Here is a 23,195-nt window from a genome sequence, read left to right as displayed (position 1 = left end):
AACATAATGAGAGGTGGAAGAACTAGCACAGACAACCAACACAGAGCCTGCAACCAGTGTTTCTTGCAGTTAGCAGCCAGCAGCCTGCAGCCAGCAGCAGGGGGCATCAGAACGCCACGGATAGTAAAAGATGCCAGGGAGCCAGTACAAGGAGAGAGGAAGTGAGAGAGAAATAAAGAGAGAAAGAAAAGGGATAAGAAACCTTCCTCTTAACTTTGAGATTAGAGGGAAGAGAGAGCCGCTATTCCTCGGGGTCCTGCATTTAGTGCTAAGCCAATTCCCCCAGACATCTTCCTGCTCCCTGCTGACAGTGAAGGTGTGTAAGTGGTTGTGGAAAATAACACTGAAGGCTTTCTCAAAGAGACCCAGTCCAAGGGAGATGGCCTGGGCATAAGCCAGCTGACTAACACTTAGACATTCTGTTAGGCAGAACTCAGGTGCAAATAGCATATCTCCCTGAATGTAGTTTATCCAAGCATTTTCTTCTACTTCACGGCCTCCCAAAAAAGAATTATTAGGAGCATACTAGGATATTGCATAGATAAGGAAGTGATGGAAAAGTAAGCCTTGGGGAAAAAAGACCAAAGGATTTATGTTAAGATATTTTGTTTTTGTTTTGTTTTGATTTTGTCTTTTTCCCTCATCCATGCTGTGCCAGTCTTACCCTCCTAGCCCTCTCTATGCAGCAATCATTTCATCTGGTGTCACTTCCTCAATCATTTATCAGAGATCAATAACTCACTTTCAATTTCAGTTTAAAAACAAAATCCAGATGAGGTTTCTGATTGGCTCAGCTTGGAACATGTGCTCACACCTTGGGTCAAAATCACCCGAAGAGTGACATACTCTGATTGGTCCAATACTCTGAAGCCATACCCACACTTGTGCAGGCCTGGAGATAGGGGAGCAGCACACGTGAGGGTGTAAAGATCTGTTGTTGATTGAAGGAGATATTAGAATCATGATCCCTGAAGCCACACCAATTTAGGGCTACTAAGTACATCTTGAATAAGTGAGTTGCCTGCGTTGCTCTGAGCTTCTTTTTCTCTTCTATCAAAAGGCATTAGTTACACTTGCCTTGTCCATCGCCAGGAGTTGTTATGGGGCCTAACTAGAATACAGAGCAAATCACAGAGCCACCTGCTAACAGGTGTGCAGGCAAGCACTAAGATGAAATGGACCAAATATGAGAGTCAGGAAACTTGCGTGCTGGTTTCAACTGTGACATAACCCAGCAGTATGAATTTGGGTAAGTTCCTTATCTCTCTGGATTTAAATATCTTTAACTTAAAATTTGGGGATTTGACTGGGTCTGTTAATGTCTTTGTAGTCATTAGACTCCTTTGTGAGACCGAGGAAAGCTAGGTACTTTTACTGCCCTCCTCAATGCCTGGAAGTTTGTAATTTCCCTACAAGTCTACCTCTAGATATCAGGATAAAAGCTCCTGGATTAGATCATCTTCAAGGTGATCTCCTACTCTTCAACTGACAGAAAAGAGGGGCAGCATTCTCAGTTGGAAAAGACAATTCTTTGTATCAAGCAGATGCACGTCTTTCTTTGGCTGAAATCTCTTTCCCAGAAATATCCTGCATGTTTCTCATTATGTCCTTCCTCTAGACTACTTCTCTTTTCTTCTTTTTTTCCCACTACCACCTCATCTTTCCTCCACTACAGGTAGTCAAGTGGGGATGTGATTGAAGTTGCGTTTCCATCTGTGTTAGCGGCAGGAAGTGTTACTATCATGGAAATAGATGGGACATATATCATCTCTTATCTGTACCTCCAAGAACTTAAATGATTTCTTTCCCCCAACCAAAATAAATCAAAGGAGAGGAATTTTAATTATAGTCACCAGGTGGTGAATTTAATACATCCACATGAGTCTCTGTGCTGGCAGTGTTGTCAGACGAGCTTGTCTCTCCAGGCAGGAGGATAATGGGATTGCGAGAGTCTGGAGAGGAAGAACTCTGGGGATTATAACAGCAGCTCCCCAGTGGCAAGGAAACAGCCAGGCAAGTTCTGTTAAATATAAAGGCCAGGGAAACATTGCCTCATGTCAGGGTGTCAGAGTTGTCTCCACTCACATTCTATCGTGAATGGTTTCAGCAAGGGACTCATAGGAGCTGCTCACATAGGCATTGCCCATCCAAGTCTGAGATGGAGGCTACACATCAATAATATCCCCCATCTATCAGTTTGAAGCAGTGGACAAAGCTCTAACTTGGGCCGCAGAGTAATCTGGACTTACATCTGCTCTTATAGTTAATTGTTAAAGTTTTTCAATTGATGAATATTTATTGGATGCCTAGCACATGCTAGGCACTGTTCTAAATAGTACAGATATATCAGCAAAATAGTAGAGATTTAGAGATAAGTTAAACTACACTTAACCTATTACCTAGTAACAGTTCTACTCTTAGTTGTTTATCTAATAAAAATGAAAATATATAGTCACAAAAAGACTTGTACACAATGTTCCTAGTGGTCCTATTTTTATAGTAGCCCCAACCTAGCAACAACCTAAATGTTCATCAAAAGATCAGGAGATTAATTGTGATATATTCATCACAATGGAATACTATTTACTAATAAAAAGAAATAAACAGCGAATCATTAGAAGAACGTGAATGAATCTTAAAATTATATTCAAAGAACAGAGCCAGACACACAAAAACAATACTTTTTGTATACTTCAATTTTTATGAATTTGAGAAGAGGAAAACTAATCTATAGTTATAGAAAGCAGATCAATGTGTTGTGTAGGATGAGGAGTGGGTGTCACAGAGAACTTTTGAGGGTGACCAAAAATATCCTATATCTGATCACAGTATATTTATTTTTCAAAACCTCATGAAAATATGCATTAAAATGGGTAAATGCATTATAATTTTATGTAAAGGGTAATTAGATAGAACTAGAAAAAAGGGAGAAATTTATTCCCAGTGCACATAAAGCTTATGTTCTCGGGTTGCCAAAAAATACAACAAATTTAAAACATAATAGTGTAGCAGATTGCAATAGGTGGTGTGATGAAAAACATTGTTTAAGGCCTTAGCGAATTGTAGGAGAGACAGAGTTGCTTTTTATATTAGAGAAGGCCTCTCGGCTTAGTTGACATTTGAGAAGACCCAAATGCATATCAGACCAAGGGAGGTGCAAGGGCAAAGACCCTGGGGCACTGGCATATTTGTCCCAATCAAGGAAAGTTAGGTAGGTTGGTATGGCCAAGTAGAGTGGGTAAAGTGAAAGGCAGTGGGTATAACTGTTTTATGAATAAGAATGCAACTTTGAAAATCTAAGTAGCATGTAAGGTCAAACATCTAGGTGTAAGATTCCTTAAATCTATCTCATCAGAAAACTATTACCCATCACACAATATTGTCTCTATCCACCTCTGCTCCCTGCTCATAGTCCAAACACGAAAGTGAAGCAGCAAGCAGTCTGGGACAAATAGGTGCATTGCCAGCTAATGAATACTGGAGAACATGACATGTTGGAGAACCCAGTGGGTCTTGAAGGTCTGAGTCCCAGCAAATTCTCATGTCTGCATCGACTGCAGCAAGGTCAAAAGTTGGAAAGCAGGGATATTCGGTGAGTTCTGAGCCTCCAACACAGAGGCCAGGGGAATTCTTGCAGCTGGCCAAAAGTGAGAAGTTGCTCAGCTCAGATTTGGAGCTTTCTACTGCTTTTGTGGAGATGCCATTAGGCAAATGAGCGGGTCTGAGAGAGGCCGATAAGGCGCAGGGAGAGAATGTGCTGGTCTTTCCAGAGAAGGTCGTTTGAAGCAGCCACAGAACAATAAAGCTGCTGGCCTGAGATAGGAAGGGCCTTGAAAAATAACCAAATGAGGGCCTCTTCCCTAATTCCTTGGAGCTGAATTTTATCAGGAAGGCCACTTGTGCTTACAGAAAGCTGTAATCACTCACTGTGGGACACAAATTCCCAGCGAGACTGCAGTTGCAGATCAGGTCTAAATGTTCAGGATCCTGTCTAAAGACATGTTTCTCTCTGTGAGGTCTGCCTGTTCTGTCCTCACAGCTTCTTTAGCGTTTCCTAAGCATCTGAACCATCTGAAAATCGTGCTTGCCAAAGACTACTCCTTTCTCCCAGAAGGATTAAGCTTTGGATACTCCCATGGGGAGGCCACACTGGCTACCCCTTTCTTTCATCCTTCCAGCTTCAATAAACATGCATTGGGGGCCCATGGTCACCTGCCCACCCTGTCTCTCAGGATTAATGGTTGGAAACCTCAGAGTTAGGAGTACTGGCTCCTCCAGTTTTCTTCTCTTTTTGAGCTCTATTTTTCCCTTGGGCAGTGGAAAAATCATTGGCTTTGGAACTGGAGGACTTTAATTCTAATTCTGGCTCTTCCTTATATTTCTTTTATTTATTTATTTTACTTTACCTAAGTAATGACTTTTAACTGGCATTCAGTTTTCTCATTGTTGAAGGGGAGATTATAACTTTAATTCATAGGGCTATAGAAAGGTCAATTTTGATAATAATTTTGAGATGCTTCGTGTAGTGTCTGATACATACTTGTAGCCCTAGACCTACTGGACTGCTTTTATTTCCTCAAACTTACTAGGCTTTCTCTAGTTCCAAGCCTCCTCTCACTTCTGTGCCATTGCTTTCTGTTCTTCACGCCCCACCACTTCTTTTCGTCTGGTTCTTATTGACTCATCTTTTTCATATAAATTTAGATATCATTTCCCCTGGGAAATCTTGCTTGATCATTTCCCTCTCTAGGCTCCCAAAGTACCCTGTTCTTCCCCAGTATAGCTTTTATGAAAATGTTAATTTACTTGTCTGAGACACAATCCATGAGAACAAGGGCTCCATCGGTCATGGACTGATGTCAAAGTTACTTACTTTCCTAGTGTATGTAACTTTTCTATGCTTCGTCTGCTTTATCAACCTTTGACTCTCTTAATTAAATCATCCACATCCCTATGAGTTGTATTTATCTGGTTATACAAATAAAGAATTGACATTCAAAGAGGTTAAGGAACTTTCAAATTACAGGAGTTATTAGATAATGCTTACAATTTGTTTCCAGTTCTAATTCCAAATAATAAAAATAAGCATTCTTTAAAAAGTTGTTACATGCCACATAATGTACTAAGCATTTATATTACAACCGTGCATTATGGGTGTTATCAAAATCTGCATTTTATAGACGTGTCTGTAACCTCCCAGTGAAATTAAAGAACCCACACAAGAACAAATGGATTAAATTCAGTTCTATTAGACCATGCAGCCCATGTCCCTCACTAGAGAATCGTGTTCTATTACACATTCTTTCAAAGTCTCAGTAAGTTTCATTGCACCGAAAAAATTATTTCCATGCCCCAGCTACAGTTTTGCTATTTTAATTAATAAATAAACTCATTTTATTTTTTGCCATTCTCTATAGATACAAATTTTCTGCTCAGTATTCCTATAAACAAAATCAATGACACTGGAATGTACTTGCCAAGATATTGGAAGGTTTTGTTAAAAATTCCATGAAATGGGAAATTTCTGGTCAATGTATGAACGGCAGAGAAGAGACCCACAATCTCTGTCAAAAGGTTAACTCTCAAATCTTATTACAATCTTATTTTCAGAGAAGAGGATGGCAAAAATAAGAGGGCTTTACCTCTTACATGTGGAGAAATTTTACAGGATTTAGGATTGTTAGCTTAAGAGAAGAAAACTGTCTTTGTATGTATGTGTGTATTCTTGTGTGAGACTGAGTTTAGTGATGTCAGAGAAGTTAGTCAGTTAGCTGTCTTCAAATATCAGAAACCGATAAGTGGAACAAATGATGGTTCTGGTCTTTTTTTTTTTTTTTTTTTGAGACAGAGTCTCGCTCTGTCGCCCAGGCTGGAGTGCAGTGGCCAGGTCTCAGCTCACTGCAAGCTCCGCCTCCTGGGTTCACGCCATTCTCCTGCCTCAGCCTCCCGAGTAGCTGGGACTACAGGCGCCCGCCACTTCGCCCTGCTAGTTTTTTGTATTTTTTAGTGGAGACAGGGTTTCACCGTGTTAGCCAGGATGGTCTGGATCTCCTGACCTCGTGATGTGCCCGTCTCGGCCTCTCAAAGTTCTGGGATTACAGGCTTGAGCCACCGCGCCCGGCTCTGGTCTTTTCTTAATAAAAGGAAATACTTTAAATCAATTGTAGCACCTACTCCACAGTGGAATGGCTTCTGAAGCCATGAAGCCATTCATGGAAATATTCAAGCAGAGTTTACCTCAGATATTATAGATGAGATTTCTCCATAAATAGTTTGGATTCTCCCAAAGGGAAATCCATTTGAAATGAGAGAAGTAGAAAAGATACATAACTTTGTGAAGATAGTAGACATTCCAAGAGATCTAGTCACCCTACACACATTCTTTTTTCAGGTTTCTTCCAATTCTAAGATTCCATTATTGTATGAATCTAATTTAGTAACTTTTAACAATATTGTGCATAATACATTTTGATAAACTGGCTAGAAGAAAAAAGTGAGAAATGACCTATTTTTAAAAGCATCATGGACACTTAAATGCATATTTTCTTGACTAGTCTATTGATAGGTTGTCTGGAAGATGTCTAATGACTCACATGTCTAGCAGTTCTTTGGGGCAGTTGGCTCAGATACCTTGTGTATTAGGCTATTCTTCTATTGCTGTAATGAAATACCTGGGAGTGAATAGTTCGTAAAGAAAAAGGTTTAATTGGCTCATGGTTTTGCAGGGTGTACAGAAAGCATGGCACCGGCATCTGCCTTTGATAAGGTCTCAGATAGCTGACAATCATGGCACAAGGTGAAGGGGAAACAGACACATCACAGGGTAGAAGAGGGAGCAAAAGACAGTGGGAGGGGGCAGGTGGGAGGTGCTACACACTTAAAGAAACGGATCTGGCAAGAAATCACTCAGTGTCACAAGGACAGCACCAACACATGAGGGATCCTCCCCCATGACTCAAACACCTATTTGGGCAGAGACAGATATCCAAACTATATCACTTTGATTCTGTGTGCAACCTGTGTCCACATGGCTTGCTCAGGCTTCCATACATGGCAGTTGGGTTTTAAGACATTGTGAATGGAAGCTGCAAGCTTTCTCGAGGGCATCTTTAGAAATTGCAAATCATGTAGTCTATTGATCCAAGCATGTCACAAAGCTAGATCATATTTAAAAGGGTTCAACATTTCAAAGGGTCCAGAAATAGACTCTACCTCCTGCTAGAAAAATGGTCAGTGTTACATTACATAAAAGGAAGAGAGAAATTTGTGGCCACATTTTGAAATCTGCCACACTTGAGAAGGGACATTTCTCTAGCATCTTACTTAAATTTTTGTGGACTTTGTACCAATAAAAATAATGATCATTTATGCTATACTCAAGCATGTTTTTTAAAAAAAACTTCCAATTTTTCCTTTCCTTTAGGCCCAGGAAACTACCGTTCTACTCTCTGCTTCTATGAGTTTGACTATTTTAGATTTCTCATGTAAGTGTTATCTTGCAGTATTTATCTTTCTGTATCTGGCTAATTTCACTCAGTATTATGTCCTCCCATTGAATCCATGTTGTTGCAAATTGCAGGATTTTTTTAAGGCTGAAAACTATTTCACTGTATGTGTATGCCATATTTTCATTAGCTGTTCATCTGTCAATGGACATTTAATCTCCAATGTCTTGGTTATTTTGAATAATGCTGTAATGAACAAGGGAGTGCAGATATCTTTTGGAGATTCTGATTTAAATTCCATAGGTATATACTTAGAAGTGGGATTGCTGGATCATGTAATAGTTTTGTTTATTTTTTTTTTAGGAACTTCCATACCATTTCTGTAGTGATCACACCAACTGATATTCCCACCAACAATGCACAGGGGTTCTGATTTCCCTACATTTTTGGCAACACAAGCTATCACTGTCTTCTTGATAATAACCATTCTAACAGGTATTCAGTAATATCTTATTGTGATTTTGATTTGCATTTCTTCATTAGTGATGTTGAGCAACTTTTCATATACCTGTTGCTGTTGGCCATTTGTATGTCTTTTTTGGAGAAATGTCAAGTCATTTGCTTTGCCCATTTAAAGAATCAGATTATTTGTTTTTTTGCTATGGAGCTGTATTATTTTGTTGTAGATTTTTGGATATTAACCCTTTATCAGATATATGGTTTACAATTAGTTTCTCCCATTCTGTAAGTTGTCTCGTAATATTCTGGATTGCTTCCTTTGCTGTGCAGAGGCTTTTTCATTTGATGTAATCACACTTGTTTATGTTTGCTTTTTTTTTTTTTGCCTTTGTTTTTGGTGTCATATGCAAGAAATCATTGCCAAAGCCAATGTCAAGAAGCATTTTTCCTGTGTTTTCTTCTAGGAGTTTTATGATTTCAGGTCTTAGATTTATGTTTTTAGTTTACTTTATGTTTTTGGTGATTTTTGTGCATGGCATAAGGATTTAGTTTCATTTGTTCTTTTGCATGTTCATATCCAGCTTTCCCAATGCCATTTATTAAAGAGATTGTCCTTTTCCCATTGTATATTGTTGGCACCTTCATAAAAAATCAATTAACTGTATATACATGGGTTTATTTCTGGGTTCTTTATTCTGATGAATTGGTCTACCATGCTGTTTTGATTACTGTAGGTTTGTAATATATTTTGAAGTCAGAAAATAGGATGCCTCCAGTTTTATTCTTCTTGCTCAAAATTTATTTGGCCATTTCTTTCTTGGTTCCATGTTTATTTTAGGATTGTTTCTTCTATTTCTGTAAAAAATGTCTTTGGGATGTTGATGGGAGTTTCTTTGAATCTGTAGATTGCATTAGTAGTATGTACATTTTAACAATACTAATTAATGTATTTTTTCTAGTTTTCAGAGTTATTTAATATCTAATTACTTTCCCTTTGATTTTCATAGCACCATCTCATATTAAGTGACTTAGGGAAAGTTGTTTCATACATTTGAGCTACATATTCCTCATTCATAAAATGGAGAACATTCTTGCCCTATCTATACCTTTGAGCTGTTGAAAATCGAATGGGATAACAAAAGAATGATTAGAAGTGCCCAATATTATGATATTTCAGTGACTTCTTTACATCAAGCATCAAGAAAGGAAGTTCTATGTGATCATATTTCCTGAACACCAAATTTTCACAAAAGATTTATGAAGTACTTCAGTGTATGAGTCTTAGATATAGTTTAGATTTTGAAATGCTTGATTTTCTGGAATATTGCATTGGTTTATTAGATAAAATAATTGATATCTGAAGTTAAGATTGTTGCAGAAAGTCTAGTTGGTTGGATTACCATGCCATGGCAGAAGGGCTCCACTCTATTTCATGTCAACTGAAGTTGAACAGCATGAAAACACATAGTACTTAAAGTTTAGCACCTGGGGGGTTGGAGAGGGAGGAAAAATTTTTTAACATACCTCTACAGTTTGTATACCCACACATTTACTATTCTTCATAGTAACATTCTTTAAAGAATTTTTAAGTTCCTTAGGGAAAGAGTTTCAGGAACAGAAAGGAATGATGCAGGAGAATTATCATTTATTCTACACTTCTTCTGTCCCCAACATTGTTTCTAGGATGGCTCGCTAAATCTCAGTGAAGGTGTTATGAATGAGACACATAAGGTCACTGACACTTGCTGAAAGGCCCAGTTGGTGTCAGATTACAGATTCAGATTTAGGTCTTCTAAACCAAAGCCCTATCTGCCCAGTATACAATACTGTGTTGCTGAAAAACAAAGGTCTTCGAGATGTAACCCTCTTACAGAAAAGAAATCCTATTTGTTACCCTCTTGTAGAAAAGAAATCCCAAGAGACTGAGTATGAAATTATTAGTGTGAGGAGAAGGAATTATAGTGAATCCTTTGGGATCTGTGCAAAGAACAAAGGAGGTGCTTAGTGACCCAGTCTGAGCTATATAGTCTGACTTAGAAGCAGAGACAATAATCGAAGGCTGCCTCCATTCCTTAGAACAACCTCTCGTCAATAATACAGTGGTTACACAGTATCTGAAACTTTCTCTTTCTTTTTTCTGCATTGTAGAGATGTAAAAGAGAAAAACATTTTTGAACAGAGATCTTCCTTAGTTCTATGAGCAATGTACATATTTCACTTTTTAAAAGCTGCCGACAAATAGCAAGATTCGTTTTAGCACTGGCATACCATAAATTTATTTGCTTGTTAATGCAGCTTCCCCAGTTCATGTTTTTGCTAACTAGAAACATCAAAATGTCAATCTGTCCTAAGGGGTGTATCAACCCCCTGATCTGAACTTGGTAACAAGATAAGAATATGGCCTGCTCAAGAGCATGTGCTGTCTCAAGAATCGAGACACATTGAAATCTCAATATTAGAGACTCCTACAGCAAAATACAAGAGTTGCAGAAGTAAGAGTTGTAGAATCATTGATTAATAGACAATTAGTAGAAGATAAGACTTTAGGATTTATCCTGACATGTTTTGCCTTTATTTTGGTAAAGCCTCCTTTTATATCCTACTGATATTGAGGGACAGATGGAATTGAAGTGAGGCATTATGTTAACATGATAATGAGCATCCCAGTCCACTGGAAGACAGAAAGAGGAGAGCCTGGTAGAGTGGCATAATTCAATTTGGCATTGAGAGGCTCTAGATACAAAGCAAAGTCATAAATATTGACATGATCTCACTATTATCACTGTAGCTGGGGGTTTTGTTTAAGTATGTGTTTTTCTATCTCTTTCTTATTTTGGCCAAATGACATTGCTTTTCCTTTTGAGAATGTTCCCTCTCCAAGTCCCTGACAATGTTGTCTAGCGAGGCCTATCCAATGCCCAGTCCCCAGCCTGACAATTGGCTTATTCCATCTCCCTAGTTCCAGTTTGTAAATAAGCTTATCGCCCCAGTTAAGTGAAAGTGAACAATGGACTTTGCTAAAACATATAGAAAAAAGAGTGCCTTTTTTTTTTCCTTACAGTTGCTGATCTAGTAAGATGATAACCTGACATGGTAGTAACCTGGCCATTTTGTAATAAGAGCCTTGCTGAGAAAGAAGCTATCAGAAAGAGAAACAGAACCAACATGCTGAGAGACAAAGGCATGATGTGGTGAAGATAGGTGTATTCCTCCTTCCTCAGACCCCTGTAGTGAGGCAAGGCAGTGTGGTAGTAAGTTCAGGCCAATCCTCTGTAAGTGGTAACCCCACAATGAGTCGATGAGTTGCACATCTGAAAAAGCAGGTGGCTAAAAGTTAATGTAACCCAGTCATTAGAATTTAAGTATTATTCAAGAGAAATGAAAGCATATGTCCATACAAAGACTTCTATGCAAATATTCATAGCTCCTTTATTCATAACAACCAAAAGCTAGAAATAAATGTTTATCAGGAAATAAGTGGATTAAAATGTTTTTTAAAATAAAGTGAAATACTACTCAGCAATTTAGAGGAATAAATCATTGATACACACATCATGAGTGAATCTTAAAATAATTATGCTGAACAAAACACAAAAAAGAACAGTTATGATTCTATTTATAAAAACCTCTGGAAAATGCAAACTAAGTAATAGAAAAAAACTCAATGATTGTCTGGGGACAGAGGTAAAGGAAATGTTTGAGTTAGGGAGAAATTACAAAGGGATATTAAATTTTTATAGGTGATAGAGATGTTTATTTTCTTGATTGTGGTGGTTGTGATTGTAGTGATACATATGACAGAAATTGCATGCATATCAAATTGTATAATTTAAATATGTTTAGTTTGTTATATGTCAATTATGCTGCCATAAAACTGTTAAACATAAGGAAGGTAAAGCCTGTGTTGGCCTCTTCCACCAAGAGCTGACCCACATCCATATGAGACTTGCCACAATATTGTCACATAGCAAATCATCTCAAAATTCAGTCGTTTAAATATTGACCATTTATTGTAACATGTATTGGTCTGTGGACTGAATGCATCTTGGCTGGGTTAGGCTGGACTCGAGGATCCAGGCTGCAGGTTAGGTTCAGATCTGTTCCAGGTATCTCTTACTCTTAGAGCAGCAGCCTCAAAGGAAATGAGTACTGCCCTACATATGCCAACCTGGGGCCAGGTAGATGGGCAATAGCTATCTAGACCATGTTATTTTCATGGTGTGTCACAAAAGTGCAGGAACCAAAACCAGACTGAACCACCATGTGTTTGGCCTCTGCTCATGTGATGCCTGCCAATGTTTCATTGGCCAAAGCTAGTCATAATTAAGCCCAGCTTTAATGGGGTAAAGAATAGACTCAATCACAGTGGGAGGAAAAGGGAAGTGAAATATTTGTTGAACAATAATTTAAACTATCACCAATATGTATCATAAACCAAAAAGCAAATCTTTGAATGTTAGATATTTCTGGGTTCTTTATTGCAACTGAGACATGAGAGGAATGGAAATATCTCAGATATTTGGAATATTTGGCGACTATTACAACACATGAATTATTTCCTGTCCTAAAGATAATATCAGATGTACATGAGAATCTAGTGGTACTCAGAAGTTTTAGTTTTGTCAGGCAAAAAAAAAAAAAAATATTTACTTAATCCCCTTTAAGTTAAGTTTCTGTTACTTAAACTACAGTTGTCCTTATTAATATAATTGTGGGAAACTATAATAATCAAAGAGCAGAGTCTAGCAAAACAAATAATATCTATCATTAGTTGAGCAATGACTATTTACCAGTCACTTCACATTAGTTATTTCAGTTAAGTCTCATCACCAAGAGGCTAGGTTGGTATTATACACTATTCTCTTATTGAGAAAACTGAAATTCCACGTCTCAAGAAAAAGAGTTGAGAAGCAAAGCCAAATCTGTTGAAGCCAAGACCTGTTCCCTTTCCAGTTTACCATGTTTTTGCTCAGGAGACAATCAATGAAACATGGCACCAGAGGCATTTATGATCTTTCTCTGTGTGCACACAAAGCTAGAGCTAATTTCTTTCTGAGAGATTACCATCTATTCTGTGTTTTTTTAAGCACTCTCCTCCCATCTTCCTAGATTGATATTACCAGTGCTTAACTGCACTTAGACCTGAAAATCATTTTTGAGTCTAAACAATATGGTGCATATAGGAAAAGCCATGGATGTGCTGTCCAGAAGTGTGGCTTGGAATCTCTGATCTTCCATTTAGTGGCTTAGAGATCATGGAAAATCCGCATAAACATTTAGTGCCTCAATTTCTTCCTTTACAAAGTGAAAAAAAGAAAGTATCTCCTGTTAACCTGATTTGACAGTTAAATATGACAAACTGAAAGGAAGTTTACAAAGTGATTTAAAATGTGATGTAGGATTAATGTAACCATTATAATTAAGTTACTAATAATGATTCAGAGGGACTAATCTCTATCAGTAGAATTGTAGTTGTTGTAACAGGCAGGCGCAGGGAAATTTGTGGCTAGAGGAGGATATTCTTGCCAAACGGCTCTTAATTTAGACCATATAGACAGAAACTGTCTATGTGTTTATATAAGACAGTAACTACTGCTACATCGAGAAGACCCTGTGCTGTATCTATCCCTAAGGACTCTAATTACCCAGGGCTTTCTCCAACAATTGGCAGCCCACTCAATGACCATCAAAAGATCTTCCAATACTGGCTGTAAGGTTTTGTTCTTTCCTCAAAGAAGTCTTTATTAACTCCTCTGCCTCTGCTGAGTCCTGAAGGCCAGGTAGGTGATTAATGGCCTCTGAATTATGATCCAACCGGAAAGGCTGTTGGTGGAAATTTATACTCAGTGTGGTAAGCTAGAATTCTTTCCAGCCAGGTACTCGACATTCATTGCACAATTTAATTGTAAAGAGTAGTAGTTAATGAGAGCACAGGGGAAGAGGGTAAAATAGGAGCAGAGAGTCTGGGCTGAAGGCCAGTGCTCTCAGCAGTGAAGTTACATCTGGGATGGATGAATCATGGAGTAGACAAATTGCAGCACTGGAACAGGGTTTTCATCACCATTATATTTTATCAAGAAGGAAACTAAGGCACACAGAGAGTATTGAGGAAGCATGATCATGATGGTAACTATGATGATAACAACAACTCCCTTTAGTTTTAGTAGCTTCTGTAAGTCAGACTCTAGTTAGGAAACTCGACAAGCATCAAAGCTAATCTCAAAAGCAACATTGTAAAGTTAGATATTATTGTCAATATTTTATAGATGAGAAAAACTGAAGTTTAGCAAGATCAAATGACTTGTCCAAAATCATGAAGCATCTTGATTCCGGGTATAAACAGGGTCTCTCTGAACTTCAAAATTTTGCTCCTTTCGGTATGTCACTTATGTTGCTTCTACCATTACTCTTTACTGCTACCAGCAATGTGGAGTTAACTATGTGCCAAGCACTCACTCTGTATACATCTTCTCAGTGTTATCTCTATTTACCAATGAGGAAGCTGAGATTTGGTTTGGGTTATATGCCCAAAGCCCTGTAGCAAGCAAGAGGCAGAACTGGAATTTAAAATCAGGTCCTTCGGACTCCAGGGATAATTATCTTAGCCACTACAATAACTGGCTACAGCTCATACGAATAACCAGCACTGTCACCATAATACCCAATGTTATGGTTCAAACCCCATTTTTAATGATAAACTTCCTGATTTGGAGAGAAAAGCTAGTCAGTTTGAAGGTAAGATGAGATCAGATGGAGAGCAGAAAGTAAAGAGTGTGCAGTTTTCTGTTACTACCGCACCAATATACTCAATCCAATGGTATAAAGGAGACCCTGTTTTAATAATTGACTGTGACATTTATCAACCTGTAGAATCAACAGGGATCAAAGTTAAGGAGTCAGTCACTTCCTACACTAGAAGAATCTTGGTGCTTAATGAAACCACATTGTCCTTTCAGCTGATTAGAAAATTGGATGAATCAGACTGCCAAGATGCATGCAAACCTCTGAGCTCTGCTAAGTGTCCCTAAACAAATAAATTACAAAAATAAAGTATCTTTTTTACTTGCATATAAAAACAAGCAAATGAAAGCCTTTTGCATAGTTGCAGCAAAGGGCCCCAACCAGCCATTTTCCATTTGCAATTTAATATTTCAATAAAGTTTTATTTATTTTCATTTGCAAAGGAATTTGCTGCCTTTGAAAAGAAGTCTTGATGCTCTGATTGGTGCCAGGTAGTAGGGACGAGCTTCCACTCCCAACAATGGCCTTCTGGCTGAACAGATGACCTCCAAGCTTGTCTGCTTGTCTTCCTTTTCCCAGCTGCCTCTGCCTGGTCTTAATGTATTTATGCGTTTTAAAGTTCTGTGCAATTGCCAAATTGCCTTATTTCCTAAATAGAAAATGTGCTAGCATTCATCCATTTAATACATACGTGTTAAATACCTACTGTGTGCCAGAAAGTCTTCTAAACACCAGAGATATAGCAATAACAAATGGATTAGGTCCTTTTTGCATTGCTATAAGGAAATGCCTAAGGCTGGATACTTTATAAAGAAAAGAAACTTAATTGGCTCATGGTTCTGTAGCTGTACAGGAAGCATGGTGTTGACCTCTGCTTCTGGCAAAGCCTTAGGAAGCTTCCAATCATGGTGGAAGGTGAAGGGGCCGTAGGCACATCACATGGTGAGAGCAGGAGCAAGAGAAAAGAGAGAAGAGGTGCCACACATTTTTGAACAACTAGATCTCACATGGACTAATGGAGCAAGAACTCACTTATCACAAAAGGGATGGTGCTAAAGCATTCATGAGGGATTCACTCCCACGATCCAATCACCTCCCACCAAGCTCCACCTCCAACATTGGGAATCACACTTCAGCATGAGATTTAGAAGGGACAAACGTGCAAACGATATCAACAAAACAGAGAAAAATCTTAGTCCTCATGGAGCAAAGGATCCAGACAAAAATTTGTGTTTATTTGGAGTAGATGTTCGGGTAGAGGGAGGGAAAGTAGCATTAAAATATTCCACCACAGTGGGTAAAGCATGCCTTGAGGTCCTCATTGTGGGAAAGAGTTTGGAGTGCTTGTGGACTAGAGAGGATGTGTGGCTGGGGTGGTCTGGGCAAGGGAAGTATGTTGGGAGATGAGTCTAGAGAAAGAAGAAGGAAACAGAGATTGGGAGGAGGGGGTTATGCATGCTTTAGCAAGTGTAAGAGAGAGCAGGTTGCAATGAAAAAACAAAACCAAAGATTTGTAGAGTATTTCTTTGGTGGGGCAGAATACATTCTTTGGAAAGATATTTGGATATGAACTGGATTTCTAAATCCTTGTCATTTGTGCATACGTACACTTTCTAGTCTTCAGTATCTGTAAATTATAGTGGGAATGGTGGCAATTGATGCAACCCAGGATTCTTGAATGTTGAAATTCTCTCTTGACCCAGCCAGTGCCCATGAGAGCACTAAGAAAAGTATATTTTCACAGGGGACAGGCAGAGAAGGAACAAAGTATTTTTATAGGTATTCTTTATTCAAAATTCCAGAATGATTACATAGTGAGCTAAAGTGGGTCACGTGGTTGACTCCTTTTTTTTTTTTTTTTGAGACAGAGTCTCGCTCTGTCGCCCAGGCTGGAGTGCAGTGGCACAATCTCAGCTCACTGCAAGTTCCACCTCCTGGGTTCAGACCATTCTCCTCCCTCAGCCTCCCAAGTAGCTGGGACTACAGGCACCCGCCACCACGCCTGGCTAATTTTTTTTTCTTTTCTTTTGTATTTTTAGTGGAGACGGGGTTTCACCGTGTTAGCCAAGATGGTCTCGATTTCCTGACCTCATAATCCACCCGTCTTGGCCTCCCAAAGTGCTGGGGTTACAGACGTGAGCCAGCGTGCCCGGCCGGTTGACTACTTTTGCCTATACCAATGCATCACCTTTGTGATGAGAAAAGCCACGTCCAAAGAGAAACTCAAAGAAAGATACATAGGAGATAAAGGACTTTCTCCCTAAGAATAAGAGTTTAGCTTATCTAATTTGTCAACCTATGGTATTTCCAAGGCTCTGCCTAGCTTCAAGTTTGGTGAAGGTTGGGAAATTTTAACATAGCATTTTTAAGGAAAGATTTTTAAAAGGGAGAAATATAAGGTAGATGAGTAAGAGAGACAGAGAAATTGCTTCTAGGATTTCAAAGAAAAATGCTCACAGCCCTCTAAGGATGAAGTTAGTAACAAATAACCCCTTGGAAGAGTTTCAGATTTATATTATACCTTGGACTAACTTTTCTTTTTGGGACACTTGAGTCTTGTCAGTTTTAAACAAATCAGAAGAGAGAAGTCTCAAAAGTTACAATTCATGTTATTAAGGCAACTGGGAACTAGTGCAAATCGTTAGAACAATTAAAAAGATATTATTTCCACCTCAAATTTGTAGCTCAACCCATTACAAAAAAATAATTTGTCTCAGCATCTCCAAAGGTGAGATCAAGTAAAATCTCCTTAGATGTAGTATGGTTGGTCAAATGTATCACTAACTGCTTAAATGAGAGAAAATGCACTTCCAATGAGCCCCAGATCTATGAAACACTAGAAGGGACATCAAGTGACAATCTCATTGAGTCCCTGCCTCCGTTGTATAGGTGAATACATTTGTGACTACATAAAAGGTGAACTAGAAGCCAGCTGCCTTACATTCCCTGGCCGGCATTGTTTTCACACCCCTTATTCCAAGAAAGACTAGGACAGAAGGCATCAGTAGAGTTGGGAGTTCTTCCAAATGGTTAGGAGCTTGGCCCAAGCAACCCCTATGTGGAACTGCTTACCTGGTGATAAATATTGTCACTAGTGCTCATGGCACTTACTGTCTGTTGCTTATGAAGAACAGTTATTGATGGCTGTGTTGCAGGTCTGGATTGGGCAGAGGAAAAAAGAATGCCTAGTGTGAGGCTTAAAGACTGGGCTATGTTTTGGCTGTGGTCAATAACAGCTATTTCATTATTCTATAACCACCATCAGATTTTCCTCTGACTCACTTCTATCTTTGCCCACTGCCCTCCTCTGTCTTTTTCTCTATCTCCCTCTCTCTCTTTCTCTCTCTCCCTCTCTCTTTTTCTCCCTGTCTCTCTGTCTCTCTTTCTCTCTCTCTCTCTCTCCATTTTTCTCTGATCATCTCTCAAAGGTTCAACGTAATCAGCCTAGCTAGACTTGTGTCAAAGGGAAGATAAAGAAAGGAGAAGGGAAGAGACATTATCTAAGTATCTTTAATGTATGAGGTACTGGGATAAATACTTTCATGCTGTTTTTTCCATTTAAGATGCACAATCATGCTGAGAGGGGTAATCTACCCCCATTTACAAATTAGGCAACTTGCTTAGAGTTCACAGAGTTGGTAGGTAATAAAGTTGGAATTCAAAATCAGATACATCTGACTCCAAAGTGTCCTCTTTCCATGCATCCTCTTTTACATCACTCTTCTCCATCTGTCCAGTAGATCTTCCTGCTTCTTGTCCTGGGTATACATAACAGCAAATTCATTTAATAAACATTGAGCTTCTATTATAAGTTAGAATTGAAGAAGCAAAAATATGTAATACAGCTTGTTCACCCTCAAGCAGCTCCCAGCCAGTATATGCACGTGTGCTTGGGGCTTAGGTCTGATAACGAATGCACATTAGTAACTACATCTTAACACAGGACGTTTATGTATTTATGCATTCATTCTTTGAGCAAATGCTTTTTAAATACCCATTCTGTGCCAAGCATTATTTTGTTCCAGTGTTTATCAATCCTGGCTGCGTATTAAAATAATCTAGTGTACTTTTTAAGAAATACTGATCTTTGGCCCATCCAAGTAATTCTATTTAATTGGCATAGGGTAGGCCTCTGGCATCAGTATGTTTTAAAAGCCTCCTAGGCAATGATAACATGCAGTTGAAAGACACTCTTCTAGGTTCTAGAAATGAAGCAGTGAGCAAACAGGAGAAAAAGTACTCAAGATATTCACAGGGTATATGTGCCCCTTATTCAGATAGATGATGTGATAGATAAAGGAAGAGAGAGCAAGATAAAGCTGGAAGGCTGGATTGTGCATAAGTCTTCTTAAGCCTTAAGTTCAAGGCAGTTTGGATGATTTGAAGCAGGGGAATTACATAAAGACTGAGATAGCTTTGCACTCTACATTTCTGTGATCTGGAGTAAGTAGAAGAATCTTTCATGCTAAGAATTTTTAGTTTTAACAGATTGACTGATACAGGGCTTTACTCAGTGTTGCACTAGAAGCTATGAGTATAGAAATAGGTAAGAAAAGTTCCTGCCTTCAAGGATCTTCCAGTCTAGTGTGTCTGCTAAGGGTAGGGAAAGAGGGCCTGCAGAGGAACATTGCTAGTGCAACAAGAAGTACTGAGTTGCAGCAGACATCGAGTGCTTTCAGGATATTTTCCCTCCCTGATGAGGAGCACATCATGGACACTTCTAGGTACCACCTTTGCAGAGTATCTGTAGGTGACTCCTCAATGAACAGAAGAGAAGTGAAGGGAGGACCATATAGCAGAGGGAACAGCATTTGCAAGATGTGAAAGAGAAGAAACTTGATTTAATCCAGATTCTTCAAGCAGTTCAATCTGGCTTAAGTGCAAAAGTGAGAATGGTGTAATGGAGAGGGTCACAGTTAGAAAGGAGAGCAGGAAATAACAAGCACTGTAGGTCATGACACAGAGTACCTTTTTCTAAAGCAACATTTTGCAGGAATAGAGAAGAAATTGACATGGTCAGAGTTGCACTCAAGAGTTTCCTCTGGTTTCCTCTGGTTGCCTGTGGATAAGGATAGTCAAGGCTGGAAGCCAGGAGGCCAAATGGCAGTAGTGACAGAGGTGATGGGAAAATGAAAATCCTCATCAAATGGAGCATAAGAGTAGTGGGGTTGACTTACAGGGGTGAGTGCTGTCTAGAGTCTGTTCTCTCAGGTTTATGGCTCCAGAAACTCTGCTTTAACTCTGCACCAAAGGGTAACGGGATTCTGAAGGAAAAATGGTGTAGAGAATGTGTGCACCACGTGAAGGACAAGGGAGTAGAAGATATGGGCTTTCCCCCTACCTTCACCATTTTCTAATTGTGCCCGTGAGAGCGTGTCACATTACCTTGCTGACTCTTTGTGTCCTCATCTGTAAAACAGAACTATGATGGCTACATTCATTTCCTTAGGGTTCTGGGAAGGATTAAATGAACTGCACTGCGTGGAAGCAATTCTTAGACTCTAAAAACTTTGCAATTGGGCATCATTTTCTAAATCCCCTGAACCAGTATCAGACTGTAAGGGGTAAGTATGTGGGCCACGTAGGGGGTCAGGGCTGTCAGACTCCACTTCCAGGAGAGAGTTAAACACTCCTCGTATGGACTTTTATTGTACTATCAAATCCAATCTCAAAATATCCTCATAGGCGACATGTTTGTCTCTTCCCAGTTTTGCAGCCACATCAGTTTTTGATTAGACTTACAATTAAAGTGGGGAAGTGACTTTGGAAGAGACATGCATGCTGTCAGCAGATGGGAGAGGGGATCGAGAAAGATGGAGGGAGGCTGCTGTAACACCTGTTCTGGTTGGGATTCTGAATAAATATGAAAGGTAAGCAGAAACCCAATTAGTAACCCCTGAACTCGCTCCATGTTATCTCTGCAAACACACACTCTCTTCCATCCTGTGCTTCCAAAGGATAGCAGGCTTCCTGACAAGCTATTGTAAAGAAGGATGCAGACCCAGAGGAAAGAGACAATGCAGCAACTCTCAGTTTTTTGATGTCTCGCCCAGCATCTCTAACTCAAAATTTTTTATGAAGATTAGGCATTTTCTACCTCTGAAAGCATAAAAGATGATAATTATTTCTGCTATTTTCATAGTCTCTTTTTGCTAAATAACTACTATGTGTCACATAGGCGTGCCTTTTAAAGCTTTATTATGTGCTGGTATTTATTATTCTCATTTTCCAGATAAGGAAACTGAAGTTCAGAAGGGTGCAATAGCTACCCAGCTATGGAATAAAGGATCAAGGACTTCTTGTGTCTTAAGGCATTCAGTTCTCAAACTAATATGAGAGGGAGATAGTATTGTTATTCTTTCCATTGTTGATTACTATTTTGCCTAACACCCCTATTTCCCTCTCTGCAGTGGCTCTCCCTGTGAGAGGAGTATGCTTCTTGATCACTGAAGGCTGACTAGGCGATGCAGAAGGTGAGTGGCAGTGACAGATGTCACTGTTGAGTAGAAGCTTCAAGATTTTGAGTGGGCTTTGTCATATCTGATTTTTCTTTGCCTATTAGACTAACAAAGTCTGAGATTGAGTCTGCCCAATCATCCTAGTTTTGTCAAAGCAAAGACAATACAGAGGAGAGTCATAGCCATACATAGACATATAGACGTGAATTCTGAAATTTGAAATCTGTATGTTACACAGTGTAGCCAAGCCTGAACTGACTAATGTGCCCATTTGAGAAGACTGAAGTTAAGGAAAAGTAAATAGGTGTCCAGCTATATAGTGGTGAAACTAAAACTTGAAGTCAACGCTGTCCCACTCCAAATTGTGTGATCGTCACCATTGTATCACTCTTTCTCTCCAGTTCTCGTTCTGAGGTTTTTCTGTATTTTATAGTGACAGCTTTAAAATGACAATAAGAACAACAACAACAACAACAACAAAAAAAAAACACAAAAAAATCCAAACAACTAGTTTAAATAGGTATAAGAGCAGGTAGGTCCTCATTAGGAAGAAAATTGAGTTAGGGCAGTGATTTGTAATTTTGATGAACATACAGTATATCTAGGGATTATGTTATAATGCAAATACTTTTATAGCAGGTCTGGGGTAGCACCTAAGATTCTGCATTTCATAAAAGATTACAGGGGAAGCTCATACTGCTGGTCTTTGGACCACTCTTTGAGTGGCAGGGACCTACATGATGCCAGTCACTTTGCTATGGTGATGATAGAAAGATAAAATAATGCAGCCTTGCAGAGTGGTTAGGAATGCTAGGACAGGACTGGGATTAAGGACAGGCAAGCAAGGTAATAAGGGGGCAAAGTTTAAGAACGAAAGTAGAGCAAGGGCTGAACCTGTACCCTGAGAGTGTCCCCTAATTCAGTCCTCTGTGGTGTGTTTCTAGGCTGCTTCTAACAATTGAATTTGAAAACTGAATTAATATAGAGCCAAAGAAAATACTACGACTCTGTCTTCACACTGCTCCTAATGGCATTGGCCACCATCAGGCCAAGGGGGATGTTCAGAACACCAGTAAAATTGTAGACTCTGCTAATAAAAAAGATAAAATAGCTCAAAATTATGTCATGTTTTAGTTGGCTTCATATATTTTTTTAGTTAGCTTCATATTTTAAACATATTATTGTTTTTGGTTTATGTGTTTATTTCCAAAATTTCTGATTATCTTTTTTTCTTTGTGCTCTGTCCTTTTATGATATCTCTAAGTCTCTCCAAGCTAACAATTATACTAGAGTGTCTGTCAAATCGCTCCCACCATCAATATCCCTCAGAAAATGTCCTCCTGTAATTTTCAGTGCTATTTTTCCAAACTGGACTGAATATTGCTATAATAAGACGTTTGATGACATTTTTATTTGTATAGTCTAAATTGTATCTAAGTCCCAAAGCTAAAGACAAAATATCCTGTCGCTTATATTCTAAATAGAAACCTAAAAATAGCCAACTTTGGGTTGGCTTCCTTCATGTCTGACCCCTAGATCTTGCAAGGAACCAGCAAGCAACCTTCCTGTTAGGAACACTAGCATCCCTCTTCCTCATTCCTCAATATGCATAAGAAGACTAGGGTAGGTAAAGGGGATGACAGACATTAGAGTAACCTGGGTTTTTGCTGCCATTGTGAAAAACGTAATTTTCTAGGTAAGTTGTTTTCTCTTCTTCTTCCATAAGACAAGAAAAAGGAAATTCTCAATATCTTCCAAGCCAAGTAATAGGAAAGCCAAGAAAATAACATAAATATTTGAAATGCTTACAAGAAGAGACAGACACCTTCCTTCCCTGATAGATAAAATCCACAGAACTTGCAGTAACACCTGGTCATAGGAGATTATGAGAGAGATTCATATCTGTAACCTATTGGGCAGGTAATTATTACTTTAGTGAAAATCTCTTTCATACATACACACTCTGCCTCATTAGTGAACAGTGTCACCTGATCCTGAAAAGCGTGACTTCTCTCATCCATGATGCTTTTTTTTTGTTTTATTCTCTCCCGTGCTCTCTCCTTTCTTCCCTCTTCTCCCCTCCCTCCATCTC

The 23,195-nt window shown here is 38.9% G+C and overlaps 1 long non-coding RNA gene across 1 annotated transcript in view; it reads left to right on the top strand.

Annotated features, from left to right (window-relative positions):
• LOC106993624 (uncharacterized) overlaps window positions 1-22,221 on the top strand; it is a 67,184-nt gene extending 44,963 nt beyond the window's left edge. The window contains exons 3-5 of the long non-coding RNA XR_013405090.1: window positions 20,354-20,515; window positions 21,056-21,118; window positions 22,048-22,221. This is a non-coding gene — a long non-coding RNA (uncharacterized LOC106993624). The remainder of the gene's footprint in view (window positions 1-20,353; window positions 20,516-21,055; window positions 21,119-22,047) is intronic.
• The last annotated feature ends 974 nt before the right edge of the window (window positions 22,222-23,195 follow it).

Source organism: Macaca mulatta, chromosome 15 (genome assembly GCF_049350105.2).
Source record: "Macaca mulatta isolate MMU2019108-1 chromosome 15, T2T-MMU8v2.0, whole genome shotgun sequence".
NCBI lineage: Eukaryota > Metazoa > Chordata > Mammalia > Primates > Cercopithecidae > Macaca > Macaca mulatta.
The sequence above is the reverse complement of the archived record's forward strand: the minus strand, read 5'-3'. Positions and strand labels throughout refer to the sequence as shown.